General features: G+C 42.8%; 1 pseudogene; it reads right to left on the reverse strand.

Moving 5' to 3' along the window:
* Positions 1 to 7,685: 7,685 nt before the first annotated feature.
* On the reverse strand, positions 7,686 to 13,879 carry LOC132693141 (hypoxanthine-guanine phosphoribosyltransferase pseudogene; annotated as a pseudogene).
* Positions 13,880 to 26,529: the final 12,650 nt, after the last annotated feature.

A 26,529-nucleotide genomic window follows, 5' to 3' on the forward strand; every position in this document is an offset into this window, starting at 1 on the left:
CGGAAAGAAGATCATCTGCTTCTGGACTGTGGTCAACCATGGGTGACTGAAACCACGGATGAGGGGGGACTACTGTAACCAGAGTGCGTGGTGGATGGCACGTGATGCATGGCACCTGCCTCCTTGGTTCACTAGCCTCAAGTTCATGGCTGTGCAGATCCGTCTGGGCTTGATACATGTAAAATGCTTAGAACAGAGCTCAGTTTCTCTACCTATAAAATGGGGTGATAATAGTGCCTGCCTCTTTGGGTTATTTTGAGCATCAAACAAGACAATAGATGTACAATTCTCAGAATAGTGTTTAACACATAGTAAGGGCTCTATTAAGGTTAGTTTTTTAAAAAAAATGTTTATTTATTTTTGAGAGAGAGACAGAGCATGAGCAGAAGAGGGGCAGAGAGAGAGGGAGACACAGAATCCGAAGCAGGCTCCAGGCTCTGAGCTGTCAGCACAGAGCCCTACATGGGACTCGAACTCACGAAACTGTGAGATCATGACTTGAGCCGAAGTCGGCCGCTTAACCGACTGAGCCACCTAGGTGCCCCAAGGTTAAAAAAAAAAGTTTGAACTGTTTTTATTCTGGAGGCAATTCCTTGGCAAACCTGTTGTTTTAGAAGCTGAGACCCTGGGGGCAATGGAGAAGAGGGTAGGGTATGGCCATATTGCCATCCAGCATGGTCATTCCATCCCAAGTTGGATGCTGACAAACAATATCAACAAAGCCTCCCTGCTCCAACCTCCCCACTGCCCCAAGTCTAAGAATTTGACATTTGTAATGTTTATGCTTCAAGCCAACCAGGAGTTCAACAGCCTCCCCTGACATGGCCAACCCAAGTGGCTGCTCTCTGGTGACAGTAAAGGTATGCAGCTCTCCTTGGTAGATGAAATCAGAAGGAAAAAGGTGCTGGATGTAGACATTGTTTCCCAGTGTAATGAGCAAACTGAAAGAACATTGGAAAAGGGTAAGACCTAGAAAAAATGGGGTAGCCAACACAAGCCTTCACTTAGAAAGGAATAAATCTCCCTTTGTGAATGACACAATAATTAGTTCAGTTTCCTCAGAGCTGCCTTCCAGGAATTTCCCTGAATGGGTAGCATAATAAGACCCATGTTGACTGTTGGACAGAGAAAAGCTCCTTTGGGAGCCACTAAGTCTCAGATTACTCTTTGTTGCTCAGAGTCTTATGACTTTGGCTCATGGCCAAAGAAGTCGGGAGCTTCTCCAGGCACAGCTTGGTTGGGCTGGTGAGGTGGGAGGAAGGAAGCTCTGTGTGGTGGTGTTGGGTGTCCTCTCTGCTGTCAGCTTTCTAGAACATGGGGATGAGTCATTGAGTCTGTGCTGTGAGATGGGTAATTGTGAAGATGAGTTATTTTTTCAGGGTCACCCATGGCCATTACCGTGTCAAATACTTTCACAATGAAAGTAACAAAGTAGACGTTTCTGTAATAATATATTACAGAATCATGAAAGAATTCTGGAACATTATGGCTACAGAGCAATGATTCCACTCCTTCCCTTGACAAGTGAAGAAAAATCCTTCTTTTTCTGGGTGTTGAGTTGTAGGCAGTAGCCTCAGAGTCAAGGTTGTCCCCGTGGATGTCTCCCTTCTTTTTTTTTTAATTTAAAAAAATATTTATTTTTCAGAGAGAGACAGAGTGCAAGTAGAGGAGGGGCAGAGAGAGGGAGACACAGAATCCAACAGGTTCCAGGCTCTGAGCTGTCAGCACAGAGCCTGACATGGGGCTTGTACTCACAGACTATGAGATCATGACCTGAGCCGAAGTGGGATGCTTAACCAACAGAGCCACTCAGGCGCCTGTGGATATCTCCCATTCTTATCACAAAGCCTGAGAACTCACAAACAGGAATGGTAGAGATTGCTGACTGTTGCTTAATATCCATTATTTCCTCCTTTCTAAAAATAAATGGTATTTCCCCACCTCCATTATTAACTGGGAGCATGGTTTCCAACCACAGAATACATTCCCAGCTCAGTGGCTGGGTCTGACCAGTGGGATGTAAATGGACATGATTAATGCAATTGACTGGTGGCCTTAGAGACAAAGGCACTTGCCCCAGATTTTCCATGTCCTCCCTTCCCTTTGCTGGAAAACAATAAAACTCTAGTAATAGCCTTAGAACTAGAGATGGAAGCCACAGGCAGAGGGCAGCAAGCCCCTTCCCCAGCCCCATCCATTTTCATCCTGAATCTCATCCCGAATCTCATTCCAGGATGCAAGACTTGATCTGCTTTATCCTCAACCCTGGACATGTCATAAAACTCAGAAAGTATTTGCTCCCATCTCCATGATACCCTGTTTGATTCTTGCCTTGCATCTGCAACTCAGTTCCCTCTTCCATGTTTGGCTTTGCTGGCTGGTTCAGCCTCACTATTAAATACTTGATTTATTGTTTATTCATTCAGTCACTGCTATTAGTGCATCCTTTTCTGACTGCCAGGTGCTAGGGACAGAATATTGATAGAAACAGACAAGGGCCATCTTCATGGAGCTTATGGCCGACTCTCTGTCGATAAAGAGGGGAGGCTCTTTGCTGCAGCTTTGGCCTGGAACTCATTACCCTGCCTCACTTCACAGTTGCTCACTGTGTTGACTGGGAAACTGGTTTTTCAAGAGAGCTGAAGATGACATGGTTAGCACCGTCAAGGATCCAGATATGCTCCATGGGCCAAAAGCACACTGCTGGATGGCAGGAAGCAGAGGATGAAAACTTCCCAAAGAGAAGGGATTGATTAGTTTTCCTTTAAAATGGTTTTATTAGCCAAGTTCCCATTTCTTCAAAGTAAAGCCATACAGATAATAAAAAACAAAAATGAAATCATTGATAAGCTTACCACCCAGGGGTCATCTTATGTATATATTGTACATTTTCATGTAAATCACATTTTTCATATAAATCACATGTTTCCCCACATTTTGGAATTTCTGAAATCAGGATATGTCTTAGAATCGATGTTTAAAAAGCAGCATGTCATGATTTAATTGGCAGTATCTTTCTTCTTAATGATGAGTATATTAATGGCCCATCTTGCATCTGATAACATCCAAGATCTAATGAAATAGGTAACATGTTTAGAGAAATGGTATCACCCTCCAGTGACCTGAATTTTCCAATATGTTGTAAACATCACACAACTCAATAGAGCTCTATATTGTCATTTTTTTGTTTTTGTTTATTATATTTATTTTGAGAGAGTTAGAGAGAGAACATGTGTGCATGCAAGCAGGAGAGGGGCAGAGACAGAGGGAGAGAGAGAATCCCAGGCAGGCTCCGCACTGTTAACGCAGAGTGCAACATGGGGCTTGAACTCACGAACCATGAGATCATGACTTCAGCCAAAGTCAAGGGTTAGATGCTTAACTGAGCTACCTAGGTGCCCCTGCATTGTCATTTTTAATTGGCACGATATCCCACGATGTAATTGTACCATAATTTGCTTATTTATCCCCTATTTTGCTACATTTATTTATTTCCATTAAAAAAATAACCTTGGGGCGCCTGGGTAGCTCAGTTGGTTGAGCGTCCGACTTCGGCTCAGGTCATGATCTCACGGTCTGTGGGTTGGAGCCCCGCGTTGGGCTCTGTGCTGACAGCTCAGAGCCTGGAGCCTGCTTCTGATCCTGGGTCTCCCTCTCTCTCTGCCCCTCCCCTGCCCTCACTTTGTCTCACTCTGTCTCTCAAAAATAAATAAATGTAAAAAAAAAAAAAATTAAAAAAAAAATAACCTTAGTGGAAGAGGCTATATGTAGTGGGGGGCTGTGCATATTTGGAGATAGAGGTTATATAAAAACTTTCTTTACTTTTACTTCAATTTTGCTGTAAAATTAAAACTTCCCTAAAAAATAAAGTCTACTAAAGAGAAATTAAAAAAAAAACCAAACATATTATGAGCAATGCAAGTCAAAGCAAGTCACATGGCCAAGCCCAGATTCAAAGTATAGAGAAATGAAGTCCACCTCTTGATCAGGGAAAGTGGAAATTCATGTTGTAAAAGAATGTGTGTACAGAAATGGGAGGGATTTGTGGGTATTGTTTTTACCACTGAGCACACGTGGGAAGGTTTTTTAAAAAATTGATTTATTTATTGTTTAATTTACATCCAAGTTAATTAGCATATAGTGCAACAATGATTTCAGGAGTAGATTCCTTAATGTCCCTTACCCTTTTATCCCACCCCCCCCCACAATCCCTCCAGCAACCCTCTGTTTGTTCTCTATATTTAAGACTCTCATATGTGTTGTCCCCCTCCCTGATTTTATATTATTTTTGTTTCCCTTCCCTTATGTTCATTTGTTTAGTATCTTAAATTCCTCATATGAGTGAAGTCATATGATATCTGTCTTTCTCCGACTGGCTAATTTCGCTTAGCATGATACCCTCTAGTTCTACCCATGTAGTTGCAAATGGCAGGATTTCATTCTTTTTTGGGTGCTGAGTAATACTCCATTGTATATATATGCCACATCTTCTTTATCTATTCATCTGTTGATGGACATTTGGGCTCTTTCCATACTTTGGCTATTGTTGATAGCGCTGCTATAAACATAGGGGTGCATGTGCCCCTTGGAAAGAGCACATCTGTATCACTTGTGTAAATACCTAGTAGTGTAATTGCTGGGTCATAGGGTAGTTTTATTTTTAATTTTTTGAGGAGCCTCCATACAAGTTTCTAGAGTGGCTGCACCAGTTTGCATTCCCACCATCAGTGTAAAAGAGATCCTCTCTCTCCACATCCTCTCCAACATCTGTTGTTGCCTGAGTTGTGAATGTTAGCCATTCTGACGGGTGTGAGGTGGTATCTCATTGTGGTTTTGATATATGTGGGAAGGTTTTCAACAGGGCAGAGACATGATCAGGTTTACAGTGTGGAAAGATCATCCTGGTGACTTTATGGAGAATAATTTGGAAAGAGGTTCCACTGGAGGTAGAAAAACTCTCAAGAAGGTATGGGCACACTCCTACCCAGCAGCGAGGGTGTAAAGGATGCACAAATAGGATCGGAGAGGGGACTGCCAGCGTGGTAGACAGTAAGCCATTTACAAAAGACTAGAGGAGAAAGGCTCAGAGGATGGAATTGTCAGAAATGCTAGAGATGAAGATAAAGACAACCTTAGGAAAGGAGCTCTTATCTTTGGCAATGTGGTGGTTGATGTGTCCTTTCTGGAACATTCCTTTGGGAGTGGTTGAAGAATTTATGAATTAAGGGGCCTCCAAGTCTACCCAGAACTACTGGGAGATGCAAGACAGCTGGCAACTCCCCTCAACTTTGGAGGGACAGGCTGCACGTCCCTCTCCGTGGCTGCTGCCCTTCAGGGTGCTGGTGGAGGCCAGGCTGGGCAGATGGAGCCTGCCAGAGAGATGGAACCTGAAGGGAGGCTGTGTCTCAACTAGGAAGCCATTTTTAAAATAATAATCCCCGCCCCACCCCCCTTTATAATTGAGCAGTAAGAAGAAAGGTAACCAAGATCAGTGGTAACAACTGGGGAGGCTTGTGACCCTGCTTGTCTGCAGGCCTCTCACCTGACGACATTCTTCCTCCATGTTCTTCAGCCCCAGCCTTGTAGCTTCCTTGGTGCTTGCTCTTGCCATCACCCCTCAGCACGCACTGTCTGTGGCCAGGCATATTCTGTCTGGCAGTAAAATTCAGTCGTTGAATAAGGCTCTGGGGCCCACTCTGGGCTTGAATCCCACTGCACCTCTTATGAGTTGTGTGACCTTGGCCAAAGTTCTCTGGGCCTTGGCTTCCTTAAGTGTAAAATGAAGAATGCCTGGCTAGTCACATGGATTCAATAAATAGCTCTTTTGTTATTGTTGTTGTTATTTTATTTTTTTAGAGCTTATTCTCACATGGAGCCCCCGTTTGAAAGAGGGTGAGAGTGAGAACAGAAGTGGTCCCAGGGGATAGCATGGAGTCTTCACCAATCCCAGGCTCCAGGACTGTGAAGATTCCAGCTCTTTCTCCCACTGTCTTAAGCTTATTGAGCTTTAGTTTCCTGGTCTGTAAAATAATAATAACTTAGCTTGATGGATTTTAGTAAGGTTGAAAATCAGTAAAAATTAGATTTATCCTCAAGTGACAGAAACCCCATAATAACAGTGGGTTAAATCTGATAGGTGTTTATTTGTCTCTCATGTAAGAGCCCAAAGGAGAAGGTCTGCAGCTGTTAATATGGCTCTGCTCAGATGGTCCTCGGAGACCTGACCTCCTCCCTCGTCACTATGATGCATCCTCTTGGTTTCATGGTCCAAGATGGATCCCAGTCATCAAAATCTTGCTCTGTGCAGTAGGAGGGAGGAAAAAGGATGACAAAGAGCCAAAGAGTAAATTCACACTGTCTCTTTTTTTGAACAAGATAGTCAGCTTCTCCTTTGAAGCTTTGAAGCCAGTATTTTTTTAAATTTTTTTAAATATGAAATTTATTGTCAAATTGGTTTCCATACAATACCCAGTGCTCATCCCAACAGGTGTCCTCCTCAATACCCATCACCCACCCTCCCCTGCCTCCCACCCCCCATCAACCCTCAGTTTGTTCTCAGTTTTTTATTTATTTATTATTATTATTTTTTATGAAATTTATTGTCAAATTGGTTTCCATACAACACCCAGTGCTCATCCCCAAAAATGCCCTCTTCCATACACATCACCCACCCTCCCTTCCCTCCCACCCCCCATCAACCTTCAGTTTGTTCTCAGTTTTTAAGAGTCTCTTATGCTTTGGCTCTCTCCCACTCTAACCTCTTTTTTTTTTTTCTTCCTTCCCCTCCCCCATGGGTTTCTGTTAAGTTTCTCAGGATCCACATAAGAGTGAAAACATATGGTATCCGTCTTTCTCTGTATCACACTGTCTCTTGGGTAAGTTTTCAGAAAACTGCCATAAGGCACTTCTGATAACACCCCATTGGCCAGAACTTACTCATGTGCCTTCACCCAGCAGGAGAGAAGGCCAGAAAATGAAGGCTTTATTCTATCCAGCCATAAAAATGCTATTCCTTTAGAGGACGGTTAAAAGTGGGTTTTGGAGAGACAGCTGGTTGGCTCTGGCTCATTGCACCATTTACTCCTTAGCACATAGTAAATGTGCAACAGATGCCTGTGATCATGACTCTTATTGTCCATTTATGTACACTTTGCTCATCTGAGAACTCAGGAGAAAGACTCTCCGCTCAGTTCTAAGGTTTCTGGCACTCCACTGTTCTGATCCCTGAAAGCCAGGTGCAGTCCTTGGAACTGTGAAGCCAGAAGTATTCTTCTGTGTGTCCCTCCAAAGGCTTCACCCACGGGTTTGAAATTATCAGAAGGAAATCAATATAACTGTGTTTTTTCTAGAAATTGGGAGATACATTCTTCAAACATATTGAGGTAGACAGGCCTTCGGTCTTCATGGTTTAAAATAGAGTCTAATCTTAGAATTGTATTGAAATGTCAATATGTTTTAAAAAATAGCTGATAGAGAGGAGCCTGGGTGGCTCACTTGCTTGAGCGGCTGACTTCAGCTCAGGTCATGATCTCGCAGTCTGTGGGTTCGAGGCCCGCGTCGGGCTCTGTGCTGTCAGCTCAGAGCCGGGAGCCTGCTTCGGATTCTGTGTCTCCCTCTCTGTCTGCCCCTCCCCCACTCGTGCTCTATTTCTCTTGTAATCAAAAATAAATAAACATAAGAAATATTAAAAATAGCTGATAGAAATAGATTTTATCCAAGTCAATTATGTATGGAAGAAGACAAGTTGGTAGAATTAGATGGAAATGATAAAGTGTTTGAAAATGTAGATATCAAGATGGGTTGTTCCTCTTGAGTCGACACAAGTAAGACATTAAATTCATGCAATGTTACCAAATCGGGCATGCATACGTATATTTTCAGTCAGAAACTTAAAAATGAATAGGACACTTCAGAGCCAGATCAAGCGTGTTATCCATGTCTGTTCTATTTGGCAGAGTCGGGACGAGGGTGAATTAAAATTAAAGTTAAAAAGAGTTACTCAGGGCACAAATTTTAGGGAGGTGTCACTCTTAGGGCCTTACAATTCCCTGGGTGTCATATTTATCTCACCTAGTTTTGTCCTTGCCATTCAACGTGTAGTTTTTCAATGGACAATGTTTAAAAAAAAAAAAAAAAAAAAGAGGCAGTCTTTAAAGATTCTGCACTGAAAATTTCAAAATATGTGAAGGTTTTTGGAATATACTAATTAATATGTAAAGGAACCATAGAAGAAGACTCACCGGAAATAATCTGAGCAAATGAGAAAATTTCAGTTAATATCACTGAAATGCTACTAAAATATTTTCGGGAAACATGATTTAGTTTCTAATAATACCTCTCAGACACTGTCAGATAAGAAAACTGAGGGCATCCTACTTTTTAAAGTATATAGTAATTAACAATGTTCAGTCACTTCATGAATTCATGACTATAAAATTAACAGGGCAGTTAATAAAATAATATATCTTCTCTTTAAATGTCTCTTACAGAAGTATTTTGTTTTGTTGGTAAAGGTTTTCATTCATAAGTGAAACAACAATCCATCCAAAGGGAACTGATAATAGCCTATCCGCTCAGAGCAAAAAAGTGAGTTCAGGTTAGCAGCCACTTGTATTTCTGCCATACAAAACAGATAAAATTCTCAGAAGGTACATGCAAAAAGCTCTACTACGCAGATGGCCACAGAATACGACCATTTAACCATACTACTGGTGATGACAATGTGACTCCAGACGTTCCCAAACTCTACCACTCAACTTGAGCTCTCATTTTAGGCTTGATATCTTCCTTTCCCAGTTTTACGAAGGACACAAACATGATTTAAATCCGTGATGTATTAATTATAGTCAAAGGCACATCCTACAACACCTGAATCCGGAATTTCATATCCATCCAACACAGTCTGATTTAAGGGAGCGCTTTCACCAGCAAACTTGCAACGCTGACCATCTTTGGATTAAGCTGCTTGACTAAGGGAAGCAAGATTTGTATTGTTTGGCCAATGCCAATTCTATCTATAGCGACCAAGACATTCTTTCCAGTTAAAGTTGCAAAATCATCTCCATAAATTTATTTTACGGCTCCAATTGAATGGTCATTACAATAGCTCTTCAGTCTCATAAAATCTGGAGTCGGGGGAAGGATCTATTACAATTTCTGTTCAGTGCTTTGTTATAATCCAGGAAGTCAGTAGAGAATTTACAGTCCCCGCCCCTCCCCTCCCCACCCCCAGGGCCTGCAGTTACCCCAGCTGGGCTGCCCTGTGATAGCCTCTTATCTTCACAGAGGTTTTTTTTAAGGTTTCTTTCTTTCTTTCTTTCTTTCTTTCTTTCTTTCTTTCTTTCTTTCACTTATTTATTTTTGAGAGAAAGAGAGAGAGAGAAAACAGGGGAAGGGCAGAGAGAGAGGGAGACACAGAATCCAAAGCAGCCTCCAGGCTCTGAGCTATCAGCACAGAGTTGGATGTGGGGCTTGAACCCACGAACTATGAGATCATGACCTGAGCCGAAGTTGGAGGCTTACCCGACTGAGCCACCCCAAGTGCCCTCACAGATTTTCAAGCGTAAGCTGTTTTGTTCTGTACATGATTAGTTCTTTAGGAATAGGTACCTTTTCTAAATCCTCAGTGTAATGATTAGATATACAAAATAAATCTAGGTCATAACCTGGTTTAGGGTCACCAATAGTGATACAGGGCTGTGGGCCACCTAACGGAACTAGCTGAGCACGGGGAGCACCCAAGACTGTTTTTAACTAGCCTTTTGAAATTGTTAACACAGGTTGGATGACCAGGCCACCTCAACAGCAGCCTCTTTTAGTAGAAAGAACACTGGACTTGGATAGAGGGTGACCAATTTGTCTTGGTTTGCCCAGGACTGTCCCAATGCTGACACTGAAAGTCCCTCATCTTGGGAACCTCCTCAGTCCCGGGCAAATGGGACCCCTGGTCATCCTCACTTGGAGTCAGAGTCCCAACTCTGCTATTAACTAGTCATATGACTTTGAGCTCGCTGCTTCATTCCCTGAGTTTGTTTCCTCATGGATACAACAGAGGGAGAGGCACCTCTCCTTCAGGTCTATTGTGCAGTTCTTGGGTGAAAACAGTGCCTGAGCCTTGGATTCCAGGATCCAGGCACTGCTCATTCCCAGGGACTCAGCTGATCGTCTGCCACTCAGTGAGAAGGGGTCCTCTGAACCCATATAGACCTGGCTGACTTGTATATATAAGGTGTTTTTGACTCAGGTATTTGTAACCCAAGGACTCCTTTTCTGTATTTACTAGAAGAAAATTCTAAGCCTTGGTGGTTTGAGATATTACCCTACTGGAGGCCCAACATCTCATTATGCTGATAAATGTGTCTCGTGTTTGGTTACGGGGCTGTAGTTTATCTTTGGGTTTTTAATGTATTCAGTGTCACATCAGGGGGACTTCTAAGAAACACTATTGATGTTTAAATGCATTTGTAGAAAACCATTTTGAGTTTTTGAATTACAACCAGGATGTCACCTGATTTTCAAGAAAGTCAGGAAAAGCAAGGCTGAGTTTCAAACTGGAGAAAGGGATCTGGGCTTTTCCATTTTCCTGAGTCCTTAAAGGCACCATCCTGGGGCTGGATACTGCATCTACCGCAACTATTGGGGCTGATTTGAAAGGCAGTGGTCAGGTTTTCTGAGTACGTTGTTTCTTAAATGTCTTTTCTTTGCTAAAGACTAACATATTTTTCAGCAAAGGCAGGAAAAGAAGAGGATAAGTGTTGGCTGAGTGTGTGACCCAAGTGGATTGAAGTTGGATATAAAAATATTCTGCAGGGGTGCCTGGTTGGCTCAGTTGGTTGAGTGTCTGACTCTTGATTTCAGCTCAGGTCAGGATTGATTTCAATCCCAGGGTCATGGGATTGAGCTCCACATTGGACTCTGCTGAACGTGGAGCCTGCTTAAGATTCTCTCTCTCTGTCTCTCTCTCTGTCTCTCTCTCTCTGTCTCTCTCTCTCCCTTTACCCCTCTTCCTTGCATGCTCTTTCTCTCTTTCTAAAATTAAATTAGATTAAATTAAATTAAATTTAAAAAAGAATATTCTGGAAAGTTAAAAATGCCAAACAAAGGCAAGCTCTTACCGATTTCTTCAAATTCAAGAAGCTTATTCATTTCACATTTCAAAAGTTCAGAGTATCTTAAATTTGGAATCTTTTCTGAAAAGCTGTTAGTTATTGATGATACATTTCACAATTATTGGCCACTTATAGTAGAGAAAATATGTTATTCCAAATTCTGATATCCTACTATTTCCCACTGTTATCCAAATCCAGAAAAGTTCAGTGGTGGTTAAAGTCCATCATTTCCATAAAAAAGAAAAAATAGAACTGAACAAAACAACTTAATGTAGCTTAGTAAACAACAATAACAACAAATACATATGTTTGTTGTTGTTGATGTATATTATATGTATATATACACATGCATATGCTGTTGTATATAATATTATATGTATATATATGTTAGATATAATATTATATGTATGTATATGTGTATACATCAGGTAGTAGACAGATTTAGGAAAGATGAATATTGAAGCCAGAAATTGGTACCAGGCTTAGAGCTCACAAGAACAATTTTTCACTGGTCCTGCTCTGTCTCCTGGGCCCTTCTGTGTGGCACAGATCAAATCTGGTCACTTATCTGGAGCATAAATTCCCCCATTCAAAGGTGACTCTCCCAGATCTGGCAGCTCTTTGAGCAAGACTCTTGCTGACAGCACACTCCCCCAAAAGGCTTCTCTGGATGACTTAGAAACCTCCTTAATGGCAAATGGAAATGTTAACTTTGAAAACTTAGCAGTTAACATAAGATTGCCTGTTCCTATATCCTGATGAATAATGCAGTTAAGAGCACGGAGTAAAGAAATGACAGTGCATTCTCAGGAATCAGCTCCCTTCTCTTCTCCGTCCCTGTCCAGCCACCTCTCAAGGGATTGTGTCTTTTCGTATCGTCCAACACAGTGCCTTGAAGAATAACCAAATCATGATGATTACAACCACAGCAGCAAGAACAGCCCAGTGCTGACTGCTCTCGATAGTCTTACCACCTCCCTTCATCTTTGCCACGATTCTGTGCAGTGGCTGCTATCATGATTCCTTCTAAAAAGGAAACAAGGGAGGAACAAGGCTTAGAAAGATTTAATAAAGTGCTCAAGGACACCAATATGAACGGTGGAGCTTGGATGTGAATCCAGAAAGCAAGACTCCAGAGCCTAATACTTAATCATATTTGAGTCGATAAGGAAGGTCTCAATAAATGCTCGTGGAAAAGGTCAACATGTAGTGTTTTACAATTGTCAATAGCTTTTCCATGCATTTGGTCCTCAGAAGCACTCTGTGACTCGAATGAGTATTGCTGTCTTATGGATGAGAAACTAGAGGCCCAGAGAGGTAGAAAGACCTGTCCAAGGTCACACAGAGAGTCTAGATCTTAAACATGAGTCTTCTGATGCTTAGTCAAGGGAGATTTCCCAGCCAGAAATTCTTTGAGCTTCAGATTCCTTACCTGTAAAGTGAGGACAGAACCTACCCACATACCTGCTTACCTGACCGCTATGACACGTCTCAGAACACAAGGTAGGCACCAAAATTAAACCGTCCTATGAGTCAGCGCAAGGTCACATGTAATTAACATTTGAAGTTTTCTGAATTGAAGGTGAAATGGAAGGAGAAAGTGCAACACTCTCCTGAGAGGGGAAAAGACAGAGAAATGCCCTGAGTCTCGCTCTACATAGGACAAGATGGCTGTAGGCTTGGATGTCCAGACAGGAAGAGAAAGCCAGGGCAAGGGTGGGGTGTGGGAAGAAAACAGTGTGGACTCTGGAACTGGGTTCAAATCCCAGCTCTGGAATTTCGTGAATCACTCAGGCACGGTGGGCAAGTCAATTCCTGTCTACGCTTCAGAGAGTGGACATGCAAAATGGGGTTAGTAATGGAAGCCACTTCACAGAGAGGTGGAGGGTATTAAATGGCCTGGTGTACTTGTTACAGTTGATGCTATGCCTGGTGTGGCTTTAGAAGGCAATAAATAGTCCCTATCACAAGGGAGATTAGGAAAACATTACATAAAACAGAAAGCACTGTTATGGTGGGTGTCTGTCTATGGTTTTCAAATTATCCAAGGTTTCCTGTCATACGAGGCACATTTTCCAGTGACAAGAAGACCGGATTCATGGAAAAACATTCTACCTCAATCCCAGAGAAGAAAGTCCCACCTTTTTGAGCCTCAGTATCTTCTTGTGTAAAATGGACATCTTACCTACCTCATGGAGAGGATATGAGATCTCGTGAGATAATGCAGGAGAAAATGTGGGGAAAAGCCGGAGACAAAAGCGGATTGCTGGTGTGGCGGTGATAACGACGATGGTGACATTATGGTTTTCCAATTATCTTGAAGTTTAAGGCAACAATAGAGTCTTTATAAACCCGACTCTACCTAAGATGCCCTTAGATGCAGGGGCACCCGACTCTTGATTTTGGCTCAGGTCATGATCGCACGCTGGTCATGAGTTAGAACCCCTCATCCGTTTCCGTGCTGACAGTGCAGAGCCTGCCTGGGGCTCTCTCTCTCTCTCTCTCTCTCTCTCTCTCTCAAAATAAATAAATAAATAAAGCTTAAAAAAAAAAACAAACCCAAATATGTAAATGAAAGCTATGACAACTGTTCAAGGTAACTGTGTACCAGAATATCCACCCAACAGCCAGTGTGTAAACCGAAATACAAGGATGGCCAGCAGAGGGAGGCAGACATTCACGCTGGGGTAGCAGCCCATCTTCCCAGTACTCAGAGTGGACTTGACAGTGGCCCTGTGTGCAGACTGAACTGGACCGTAGGGCATCCGCATGCTTGCTCTGGCTCCTGTTCCATATGCTCTGGGGATTCAAGGGATTAAACGTTTGAACAAGAACTATGACTCGAGGGGGCTGATGATTAAATGGGACGGTCCTCTCCGAGGCCACATTTCCACGGCTCTTCTTTACTAATTCCTGCCCTGGGGCCTCCCTCACCCTCTGCTTCTCCAGTCCTCTCCCAGAACTCCCTCATGCTTTCGTAGTGCCCGGTACTCCCCCTGAATTACCCTCCCTCACTCTTCTCTCGGCCCCACATCCAGCCTACAGAGGATCCCATTAGCTCGACCTCCAAAATATACCCGGAACCTGACCACATCTCACCATCCTGCTCAAGCTCCTAGCTTCCTGGGGTTCTTGCAAAGGCCTCTTTGGTTTCCTGAGTCTGCTCCTTGGCAGTTATTCTCCCCAGAGCAGCCAGAATGATGCTTTTGAAACACAAAACAGATAGCATCACTCCCCAGGCTAACACTTCCCAAAGGCTCCTCAGTGCACTAGAGCAAAAGCCAAGATGGACGGAGTCTCAGGGGCTTCTCCGCTTCCCCCATCCATGCCTCTCTCTCCTCATCTTCTCCTTTCTCTCCCTTGTTCGTCTGCTCTTGCCACACTGGCCTCCTTGCCGCTTGCCAGTCCCCATTTGGGGCCTTGTGCTGGCTACTTCCTCAGCCTGCAACACTTGCTAGCTATCTGCACGGCGAGTTCCCTTTGCTCTCCGTGTCTTGGCTTAAATGTCCTCCTGTGAAGTCTTCCTTGATCACACTGTACTCCTTCAGGCAGCTTATAGGCCTCTGCCCCTTCTCTGTGTGCTGTTTTCAAAAAAGTTTATTTTGAGAGAGAGAGAAAGAGAGAGAGAATCCCAAGCAAACTCCTCACTGTCAGCACAGGGCGCGATATGGGGCTTGAACCCACGACCCGTGAGATCATGACCTGAGCTGAAATCAAGAGTTGGATACTTAACTGGCTGAGCCACCCAGGCGCCCCTGCACACTTATTTAAAATTTCATAGTTCTTCCAGTGTGCTGGAGACTATCTTTAGCGCTTCCAAAATATCTTGCTTTCTTCGCACAACATCCCCTACGATGTGAGCCTTATTACTACTCGCACTTTATAGATGAGGAAAGTGAGGGACAAAGAAGTTATGTAGCTTGACCAAAGTCCCAGAGCTAGCGTAGGGTGGATCCAGGCTATACACTGTGCCCGGGCTCCCTTCCAGGTCACTTAGCACCATGTGACCTGGTATTTACACACGTACTCATTGATTTTCTCTCTCCCTTCACCAGGCTGTAAGTTCTAAAAGGGCAGGGACTTTTGTCAGTTTTATTCACTGCTGTATTCCTAGAAAAGGGCTAGCACATAGTAGGTGCTCAGTAGGCATTTGTTGAATGAATCATTAAACTTATCATAAGTAAAATACATAAAGAATAGTGCCCAAGGTCTTGTTTGCTTCTAACCCTCAGCGCCTGGAGAGTACTTGGCCTGGAGGAGGCACTCAATAGGTATTCTCAGATGGAACAGTGAAGAGGTTCCAGCTTCCTTATCAGTAAATGAGGTAGATGACCTTTAGGGTCCCTCCAGCTGGCAAACTGGACTTGCCTTTCATTCATGTTTTCTTTCCTTTAACATTGAGGAAGAGAATCACTGATGATTTACTATAGAAAAGTCACGTGATCTCCAAAGGACAGCGCCTGGCACGGCCGTTCTCCATAAACCATTACTGACTCGATCAATGATCAAGGGAATGTTTTTGGAAGAGCTTCCTGTGTGGTTGTGTGGATTGTGCTGTGCATTGAAAGGAACACAAGCAGGGCAGGGAGGGGACCGATGACGGTGTTGCCACAAGATCCAAGTGAGAGGCGGTAAGGGCAGAAGGATGTGAGGCACAGGGCAGAAGCCACCAGCCAGCTGTGGGCACAGCTAGTGGGAGGTGCCACGTTCCATCCTGGGGTGGCCGAGGGAAGAGAGCTACTCCCTGGGAGGAGAGAAAGGAGAGAGGGGTTTGGGGAGTGATGGGTGTGGACAACGTGAAACATGCATTCGGAGAGGTCCACTCAGGACCAGAGCTGGGGTGAGGAGTTTTACAGAAACCAGCAGAGATGAGATCATCAGAGAACAGAGCGAGGAGAGAAAAGGGCCAGAAACAGATTCTGGAGGGACTTCCCAGGTCCAGGAAATGGGGGTGAAGAAGGGCAGAAGAGGGACAGTCAGGGAGATAGGAGAACCAGAGAGCACAGTGCAGTGCAAATCAATGTGGAGATACGTCCACAAAGAGAAGGGGAGCAGCCCCAATACCTGCCCAGAGATCAGAACGAGCTGGGAAGTTGCAAACCACTGAGCCTCTCAGCTGGGGAGGGCACTGGGGGTGCCCAGTGGTGAGGGGGTGGAGGGTGCATGCAGTGGCCAGCCCTGTCCTTTGCTGTCTGCTGGCTGTGGCTTTGGGCACGTTACACATGTACCCTGGGCTTCAGCTTTTTCATCTATGAAACACCTCTAGCATCATGTACCTCCATCAGAGGGCTGTGAAAGTTAGACAAGACGAAGCAAATAATGTTCTTAACGCCCAGTAAGTTTTCATCACACGTAAACTGCAATTAGTGGGAAGTACAATAAAAATCAATGGGGATAAGTTTGGAACTGAAAGGAATGGTTATCTTGGACTCTGAAGCATAGGTGGGTCAAGGAAAGTCTTCTGTGAAAGGTCATTGGGCTTTGCCCTTGGTCACTCCTGGCAGAGATTCTGCATAAGAAAGAATCAAAGAGGCCAGAGGTGGGTGGTTAGCCCAAAGTGTCCGAAGGGAGGCTGGGAGACTGGGAGGCTGGGAGGGTGTGTCCCAGGGAGGAGGAGGGATGCCCTAGACTGGAGCAAAGGGCAAGAACAGAATGCAGGGAAGCAAGTGATGAGTTTGAAAAATGCAGAAAAGGACAGCTACTCCAGCAATTGAAAAGTTTAGCATTCTTGGAGTTAATTTAGACCCAGCGTTCCATGCAGTATCCTTGGATGTTTGCTTTCCATTCTAAAAAGCATAGATGGGGTCCAGCTCTGGCCAAACCTGGGATACAAAGACGAATCAGGCTGAGTCTTCACCTTAAAGAGCTTACAATCTAGAGGGGACAAACACAATGACAAATTCATTCATTCATTCATTCATTCACTTATTCATTCACTCATTCAGCAAGTTTTATTAAGCCCATTTTCTATGGCTCATGGCACTAAGACCCACCTCAACTCTCCATGCACACCTCCAAAACATGGCTTATAATAATGGTCTATTTACATGTCTGTTTCTCTGCGCTGGCTAAGCTTTTAGAAGGCATCTGTCTTTTTCATTACTTTATTTCTAATAACACAGTGCTATACAATAACATAGCTCAGCATATTGATTGAAACTGAAGTATAACATATTAAAAACCAAAATGAAATCATCAAGGGTGAAATAAAGCAGACCCTAAAATCAATACAGACAAGCAGCAAATTAACTCAACTGTATATCACATTGATAACTCAACCATCCAGACAATAAGAATTAATTCAAGACTTGTTTTATTTATTTATTTATTTATTTATTTATTTATTTTGAGAGCTAGAGAGTGAGAGAGGGAGGGGCAGAGAGAGAGGGAGAGACAGAATCCCAAGCAGGCTCCTCACTGTCAGCACAGAGCCCAGTGTGGGGTTTGATCCCATGAAATGTGAGATCATGACCTGAGCTGAAATTAAGAGTTGGACGCTTAACTGACCGAGCCTCCCAGGCTCCCAGATTCAACACTTGTTTTGTTGGAACATCATACCTCGGTTGTGCATTATTAGTGCGGTCTATTCTAAGAGCAAAAATAACCACAAATAAATCTTGAACTTTAATTAATAGGCTTGTATTGACATCATGTTTTGCAGGTTAGACCAAAAGAGTACTTGAATGGAGATGTAAAATGGGGGAAGTTGAAGATTTGAATTTGTGGGGTCATTGTGAATGCCTACATATTTGCAGATGCAAAATCATTTGGCTACATTGCTAATTTTGCCATATTTATTTTAATTCCTCTGAGGTCTTAATTCAACAACATTTGTAGAACATTTACTATAGTCTGGACACCATACTGAGCACTTTACATGAACTATTTCATTTAATCCTCACCCACTACTCTGTGTGATATATATATAACTCTTATTAGAAAGGTGAGAAACTGGCTCAAGTTGATGGCAAAGCTAAGTTTGGTCTGACCCCAGAACTGTGCTTATAATCCAGAGGTAAATAAGACTATTTGTATTTTAGCCTCATTTTAAAGCACTGCATTCCTTTGTGACACTTAACTTGATGTTACTGCTGAAATAAGCAAGCCTTATGGGGGAATACGGGACTCTTTTTGGAATCACCTAATTTGTCAATGAAAGCATTTGTGCTCATTTTAAGGGGCCTGGGAGGCAAGAATGTGGGTTTTATACCTGGCTCTGCCAATCTGGAGCACAGCCTTGAGCAAGTACATTAGACCTCCTGAGTCTCTGCTTTCTCTTATCTGAACTGAAGGAGCTGGAAGACACAAGGAGTCGCTGACTCAAATGTCCACAAGTTTGACGCAAATGAATAAGATGGCCTGACGACGTGTGTCCTGTCTATGGTGTCAGTGACCTCTCACCTCCAGACGTGCACACCTGAGGTCACCAGATCTTCCTCCTCACGAAGAGGAGCCAGGAATGCAGATTTTTATGTGACATCTTTCAAATCTTAAGTTAAAAAAAAAAATGCTTGCGTGGATAAAAAATAGACGCAAAAAAAAAACAACAACCCCAAAACAAAACCAACACTACCAGTATGTGGTCCTTAGGCCAACGCCGTGTGGTTTCTAGATCAGATGATCTCTGAAGTCCTTTCAAGGACTCTTTGTAGAAAATGAAATGGTCCCTTCAGGCATGGAGCAGATGTTTTGGGCCTTAACTTGTGATGCTCAGAGCTGATTATCTCGTTCATCTTCTCAAACTCTTCAAGGTTACATTGGGAGAGTGGACATGTCTATGTACCTCTTTGGACTTCCATCTGCTTACCTGTGGAATGAAGACACTGAAGGTCTTTGGGAAAGGGAAATAAAACTAATATCCATTGAGAACATGCTGTATGTCAGCGACTGTTCAGGAATCATACCATTTGTATTAGTTGGGATTCTTCAGAGTCACAGAATCAAAATGATGTGTGTGTGTATACGTGTATATATATACACACTCATATCTGTATGTGCATGTGCACACACACACACACACACACACACACACACAGATTTATTTTAATCTTTTTTTTTTTTTAAATAGGCTTCCACACCCAACATGGGCTCAAACTCATGACCTTGAGATCAAGAGCCACTATTCCGCCAACTAAGCAAACAGAGTGCCCCGAGAGATTTATTTTAAGTAATTGGCTTTTGTGATTGTGAAGTCTGCACAGTGGGTTAGCAAGGTGGAGACTCAGGAGAGCTAATGGTGCAGTTCAAGATTGAAGGTTGTCTGCTGGCAGAATTTCTTCTTGTTCAGGGGAGGTCAGTTTTTGTTTTATGGCCTTCAACTGACTGGATGAGGCCCACCCATTGAAAAAATTATATCCTTTACTTAAAGTCCACTGATTTAAATGTTAATCTCACCTACAAAAAACACAAGCTCGGAAACATCCAGGGTAACATTTGACCAAATATCTGGGAACTGTAGCCCAGCCAGACTGACATAAAATTAACCGTCATACTGTTCGATCATCACAATGATCCAACCAAGTAGATTACTGTTCCCATTTTACAGATGAGGAAAGTGAAGATCTGAGAAATGAAATGACTTATCAAAAAGACAATTAGGGGTGGAGCTGGCATTCAAACTTAAGTCTGTCTGATGCCAAAATTCATTTCTTTACCCACTTTTAACATGATACTAGTTATTAATACTACTATTTGACATTAATACTACATTAATACTAGACATTAATACTACTCTTTGATAACATTTGATTTGCTTAGCTCCACGTTAGCGATAGATTCCAGGAGAGAACTGCAGGACCCAGATCTCCAATCTAGACATCCAGAGAGACCTCCACAAGAGGATATTGTCAGCCAAGTTGCCTTACATGGACTATATCATGGATGCTCCTTCCTTGGATCAGGCAATGAACCAGGGAATCATTTTCTTACACCTGGGCCTTTTTCAAGATCTGCTTTCCAACAAATATTTTCTGGGCATTTCCTGCATGCCAGGCATGCTTCTCGGAGGCTGTTGATACAGAGGTGTGTGAGACACATCCTTGGCATCAAGTTGCTGTGGGTCTAGTTAGGGAGCAAGGCAAATACAGGCTTGTAAATGGAGCCCTGAAGGGAACCAGAGAAAGGAGATCTAGTCCTTTGTCCCTATGACTCTGGAGTCCAGGTCTGCCTGGATTTTGTATCCTTGGAGCCTAGCACTCTGTCTAGCACATAGTAGGTGTTCAATAAATGCCTGCTGAACGTCTGCATGAGTGAAGGAGTCAAGGAAAATTATTTATTCACATGTCTATACACTTTACTACATGGTTATCTCTTTGAGGGCAGGGGAAGGAGCTAAAATTGTGGGCTCATGACTTGGATCATCTGACTCTAAAGTCCAGCCACCCCTTACTGGCTGTGGAATATGATCACTCCATGGCTCAGTGTCTTTGTGAAATAGTGCTAATAATAACACTTGTCACAGAGCCATCGTGAGGATCACAGGAGTCAATGAAGTGAAGGTGCTCAGTGGAGCACCCAGCACAGAGCAAATGCTCTGTGACAAGAACTGTTTCATTGGCATGGTCACCATTAATTTCTGTCTTTGGGCTATAACCAAACTCAGTAAATAATTGAGGGTCATCAATGGGTGACTGAACTAACTCATCTTGGGCTACTGGGGAAGGCAGGCAGGCAGACCCTTCCTTTCTTTTCCTCTCTGGTTTCTTCACTTCATCTCACTGCTCCATCTCCCTCAAAGCCCCACTAGCCCTATGACCTTGGGGATTGGGGCAGTCTAGTCCCTAAATTATTCACATCTCAAGTTGAGTTGCCTGTTCTCAAGTGGATGGAGAATTTGGGCCTTCTTCAAAGCGTGAAGGAAAGAGGAGTAGGGTGGCCTTCCTCTCTCCTATATACACCCCACTAGATGTTCATTGGAAGCACATTCCATTTGGACGTCAGCCACGTTAGCCCTCTTTGGAAAAGAGTGACTCTCTGTAACTGTTTCCTAGCCCTCCTAGTGAAGCCGTGAGGACTTTTCTGGGTCTCTGGCTTCCCTGACTTTTCCACATACTATCTCTTCAGTGGTAGGAATATTTTCAATCCTTAAGGAGCATGTGTCTGATGCTCTGGGCATCTCTGCATAGAGGCAGATAAGTGGAGATAGGCTTGAGGATTGAGTTAGCATGGAAACAACTTGCTTTGTGGCCTTGGGTGAGTCACTTCACTTCTTCAGGCTTCAATTTTCTCATGCATATAGTGAGAGAACTGGACGAGGTGATTGATAACATCATTCTTGCTCTAAAATTCTATGATCCTCAAACCACGGAGTCAATAAATTGCCTTCAGCACACATGTGTGAAAAAAAAATGCTGTCTTAGGGAGATTTGTCTAACAGTAGCTTGTAGAATAGATTGGGGAACTAGTAGACCCTGCAAAAGAGGGGACCATGTAGATGCCCATTAGAATCCGGGAAGGTGACCACTCCTTGTGTTCACAATCAGAGCGACCAACGTACTCAGTGCCTCCCCTTTCCTACCACATGCCATCTGACACCCAACCAGCTTCCAGTGATTCATAGCAATGATTGCCACCCTCCCTAATGAGGGCAGCCTAACATACACAATTCTTTTAATGAATACTCTGCGATTTCCTTGAAAATGATGAACATGACTAATTCCCAGAAATCCCTGCTATACTTTGGTTGTTCCAGACCAGAGTAGGGAACACTGTTTAAGGGGATCAACTCTCTTGGCTTCTCATTTCCCATCTCCTTAGTTACACCATGTTGTACTAGATCAGACAGTGCCACTATGGATGTGACTTGGCATGATGGCCAGAATTAAAATTTGGAGCACGTCAACTTATCTTTACATCTCACCCTTTATCTTGGCTTGGCAGAAATTATTAGCGATGGGAAAAGATTACATAAAAATGTCCACATTTCAATTAACCTTCAGGTACCCTTGTTTGAATTCAGTCAAAAGTTTTTGCCACAGAGATGCAATAAAATATACTTATTTGAGCCAAGACAGGGGGTGTGGGGTAGCAAAACAAATATATTTTGGAAGACGGAATAATATTCAAAAATATTTGCCTATGTTTTGTCTTTTTAGCTTTAGAGTGACAATATGTCCAATTCTCTCTCTGAATTGAAGACCAGTTGTAGTCAGTTAAGAATATATTCTTGTTGTAAAAAGTTTATTTATTTTGAGAAAGAGAGAGAGAGAGAGAGAGAGAGAGAAGGAGAGGGAGAGGGGGAGATAGAGAAGGAGAGAGAGTGTATCACAAGCAGGCTCTGTGCTGTCAGCCCAAAGCCCAGTGTGGGGTTCCATCCCATGAATCATGAGATCATGAACTAAGTCAAAATGAAGAGTCAGACACTTAACCAACTGAACCACCCAGGTGTACAAAAATATATTCTAGGGGCGCTTGGCTGGCTCAGTTGGTTGAGTGTCCAACTTTGGCTCAGGTCATGATCTCATGGTTCATGGGTTCAAGCCCTGTATCTGCCTCTGTGCTGACAGCTCAGAGCCTGGAGGCTGCTTCAGATTCTGTGTCTCCCTCTCTCTCTGCTTCTCCCCTGCTTGGGCTCTGTCTCTCTCTGTCTCTCAAAAATAAAGTAAGTTAAAAATAAATAAATAAATAAATAAATAAATAAATAATAGAAAAAGAATATATTCCAAATAGAAATGTGAGAAAGAAAAATTAATGGACATAATCTTTGGATGACAGATTCCAGATTAAACTGATAAATATCAGAGCATTTAGGGTTTGGCCCCAAACTTTCAAGTGTGGGCTCTGCCTTCCTTGTTGCCTATGATGTCTTTGTCAAAGACTCAATGCTGGGAAAACTTTATGATCCCTTTGTCATATAATATGTCTGAGGTCAATGGTAGTCTCTCTCTCTCTCTCTTTTTTCAACTTCAAAATACAAATGATTCAGAAAACACTCAGGCTATTTATTTCTGGACTAGAGAATTAATGACAACTCTACATATCCTAAATATTGATATTCAAAACTTGATCTTCAACTTCTGTTGAGTTGACACATCTTATTTTTTCTTATTTAAAATTTTTTTAATGTTTATTTATTTTTATGTGAGAGAGAGAGACAGAACACGAGAGGGGGAGAGGCAGAGACAGAGAAGGAGACACAGAATCTGAAACAGGCTTGACTTCACGAACCCCTCTTTCCTCCTCTCCAGAAGTAAACTTGTTCAGCTTTTTTTTTTTTTGATGTATATTACAATGGGTGGTATCTTAGATATGATGAATTGAGGTATATATCAAGAAAGACTTAGAGTCAATACTCTTTACCCAGATGTTTACTGTAGTGTTATTTCTACCCCAAATTTAGAAACATAGCCGTAGATCAAATACATAAACAGGGTATGATTCCCTCCAGTTGGAAAAATCATTGTGTGGCCATAAAAATAAGGCTTCAGGAAGACTTCCAATGACTTAGAAAATTCCTATGTGGCCATGTTAAGAGGTATAAAGTGGGCTAGAGATATCTCATGAGAGATGATGGATGAAACACAAGCATTTACTTTTTCTGACTTCCAAAATCACACCAAATGAGAATAAGTGAGACACATAAAGAAAAATAAATCTTTCAGGATAAAGACTTTAAAAGAGAAGTTAATGATAACTAAAATTTGGAAAGTAGACAGCAGCTGCAGTTGAGTGGACTTAACAAATCCAAAAGAGCTAAATCTAGCTGGCATGGGGGAAGCCAAAGTTATTCAATTTTATACTGCTTGTTATGGGTTGACTTATGTACCCCCCCATCATACTTTGAACCCCTAATGTCTGGTACCTCCGAATGTGATTGTATTTGAGATAGGACCCTAAAGAGGTGATTAAGTTAAAATAAGGTCATTAGGGTGCGCCTTAATCCAATTTGATTGGTGTCCTTATAAGAAAAAGAAATTAGGACACACACCTGCGGGAATGCAAACTGGTGCAGCCACTCTGGAAAACAGTGTGGAGTTTCCTCAAAAAATTAAAAATAGACCTACCCTATGACCCAGCAGTAGCACTGCTAGGAATTTACCCAAGGGATACAGGAGTACTGATGCACAGGGGCACTTGTACCCCAATGTTTATAGCAGCACTCTCAACAATAGCCAAATTGTGGAAAGAGCCTAAATGTCCATCAACTGATGAATGGATAAAGAAATTGTGGTTTATATACACAATGGAGTACTACGTGGCAATGAGAAAGAATGAAATATGGCCCTTTGTAGAAATGTGGATGGAACTGGAGAGTGTGATGCTAAGTGAAATAAGCCATACAGAGAAAGACAGATACCATATTGTTTTCACTCTTATGTGGATCCTGAGAAACTTAACAGAAACCCATGGGGGAGGGGAATGAAAAAAAAAGAGGTTAGAGTGGGAGAGAGCCAAAGCATAAGAGACTCTTAAAAACTGAGAACAAACTGAGGGTTGATGGGGGGTGGGAGGGAGGGGAGAGAGGTGATGGGTATTGAAGAGGGCATCTTTTGGGATGAGCACTGGGTGTTGTATGGAAACCAATTTGACAATAAATTTCATATATTAAAAAAAAAGAGAAATACACAAGACTTTGCTAAAAAAAAAAAAAAAAAAAAAAAAAAAAGGACACACACCTGCACAGAGAGACGACCTTGTGAAGATACAGGGAGAAGACACCATCTATAAGCCAAGGAAAGAGGCTTTAGAAGACACCAACCCTACTGACACATTGATCTCATCTTCTTATTCTCCAGAATTGTGAGAAGATGAATTTCTGCTGTTTAAGCCACTCAGACTGTGGTACTTTGTTGTGGGGGCCTGAGAAAACTATATACTGCTGATCCCTAAAAAGGAATTAGTAAAAACAGATACCTCTGGGAGGGAAGGGAGAGTGGTATGTCTGACCGGAGTATTCCTTAATGGTCTGTATGAGAAGTATTTGAAATCCCTATATCGCCCCCCTGCCCCGAATTTATTCGTCTCCACCCTGGCTGATGATTGGAGGTTTATTTTCCAAAAAGGTTAAAATAGATAGGATCTTAGACAGGTGGTCATGGTCACATGTGAGAGCAGTGGTAAATACAAAAACAAAATGAAGTATCAGGTAAAATTCTCAATGCAGAGACTTTGCTCCTACTCTTCTTTTCCCACTCAGTCTTTACAAAATTGAAGGGTAGCTTTCCATTCAGAAGAGATTTGAAGAAGCTCCTCTAGTAAATTTGACCAGCCTATGACATTAGAGGTTTCCTTGATGAAACAGCCCAGTCAGAACACCCTATAGTAAAACCCACACTCTAAAAGCATCCCTGCTCCTGTCCCTTGTGCTCAGGATTTCCAATGACCTAAGTCATTATCTTCCCTGGGCACCCATGATGCCCTTCCTCCTGAATTCCCAATTCAGTTCTCTCAAAGGGAGTCCCCTTCACTCATCCTCTCTTTAATCTCAACTCCTGACCTTTCTGTGCCCTGTACAAATCACCTTGTTGGCAGAAAACAGCTGGCACACTCATAGGGCAATGAAAGAGAGTTGGAAGAGGGGTCATCCTCCAATGGTCTGGGCAGCGTTAATGGAACCGACAAAGAATGGGAAGCAGCCAGTGGGTAGTAACAGGGCGGAGTTGTTACCACTCCTAGGTATGAGTGTTACACGGAACCTGGGAAAAGCTGTAATCATTGGAGAGGGACCACCTGCCAAGAAGAGTAGCCACACCTGAGGAAAGAAGCTACTGCTACAATCTCAGACCAGAAAAGAGGAGTAGGAATGACAGTCATCTGATTCTGGCTGGTGTGGGCCCTAGACTGGAGCCGTTACCTGACTCCACCATGTTGGCACCATGAATATGCCTCAGGAAACTTGCCTAAGCAATCTCTCTTTTTTCCTATTGCACCCCCATCTCCAACCAGTGTCTTCCATTGTCTGAACCTAACCAGAAGCCAGAGGGCATGGGAGCCTGGAGCGAGCACACCATAGAGATCAATCCTCAATGTCTGTGACGGGTTTACGACACTTCTTAGTCACCTGCCCTTTTGCAGATGCTCAGGACTGTGACATCTGACTCGCAACTCCTTTGGTATCTGAGATCTATTTTATCTGTATATCTCAATTGAAAGGTCCAATTTACCCTTTCGTGACAATTGCCAAATCAGTTATATCATCAAGTTCTAATCAGAAAAAAAAAAGAAAGAATTCTAGGTATTTACAACAAAAGAGACTTAATGCAAGGAATTTATTACATTGGTAATGAAAGGGGCCAAGAGCCAGATTGGGACTAGAGATGAGTAACTCCAAGAAGCCATCACCACCCCCTGGCTGGAAAACCAAATGGAGGAAATGTGTCATCAGAACCTAGGGGCCAGGTGACTTGACTGGAGATGGGACCGTGACGGGTCTGAAGGGCAGAAGTGGTGGTGACAGACTTGCTGCTGGAAAGGCTGACTGAGG

This window comes from Panthera onca, chromosome B1 (assembly GCF_046562875.1).
Source record: "Panthera onca isolate mPanOnc1 chromosome B1, mPanOnc1 haplotype 2, whole genome shotgun sequence".
Classification (NCBI taxonomy): domain Eukaryota; kingdom Metazoa; phylum Chordata; class Mammalia; order Carnivora; family Felidae; genus Panthera; species Panthera onca.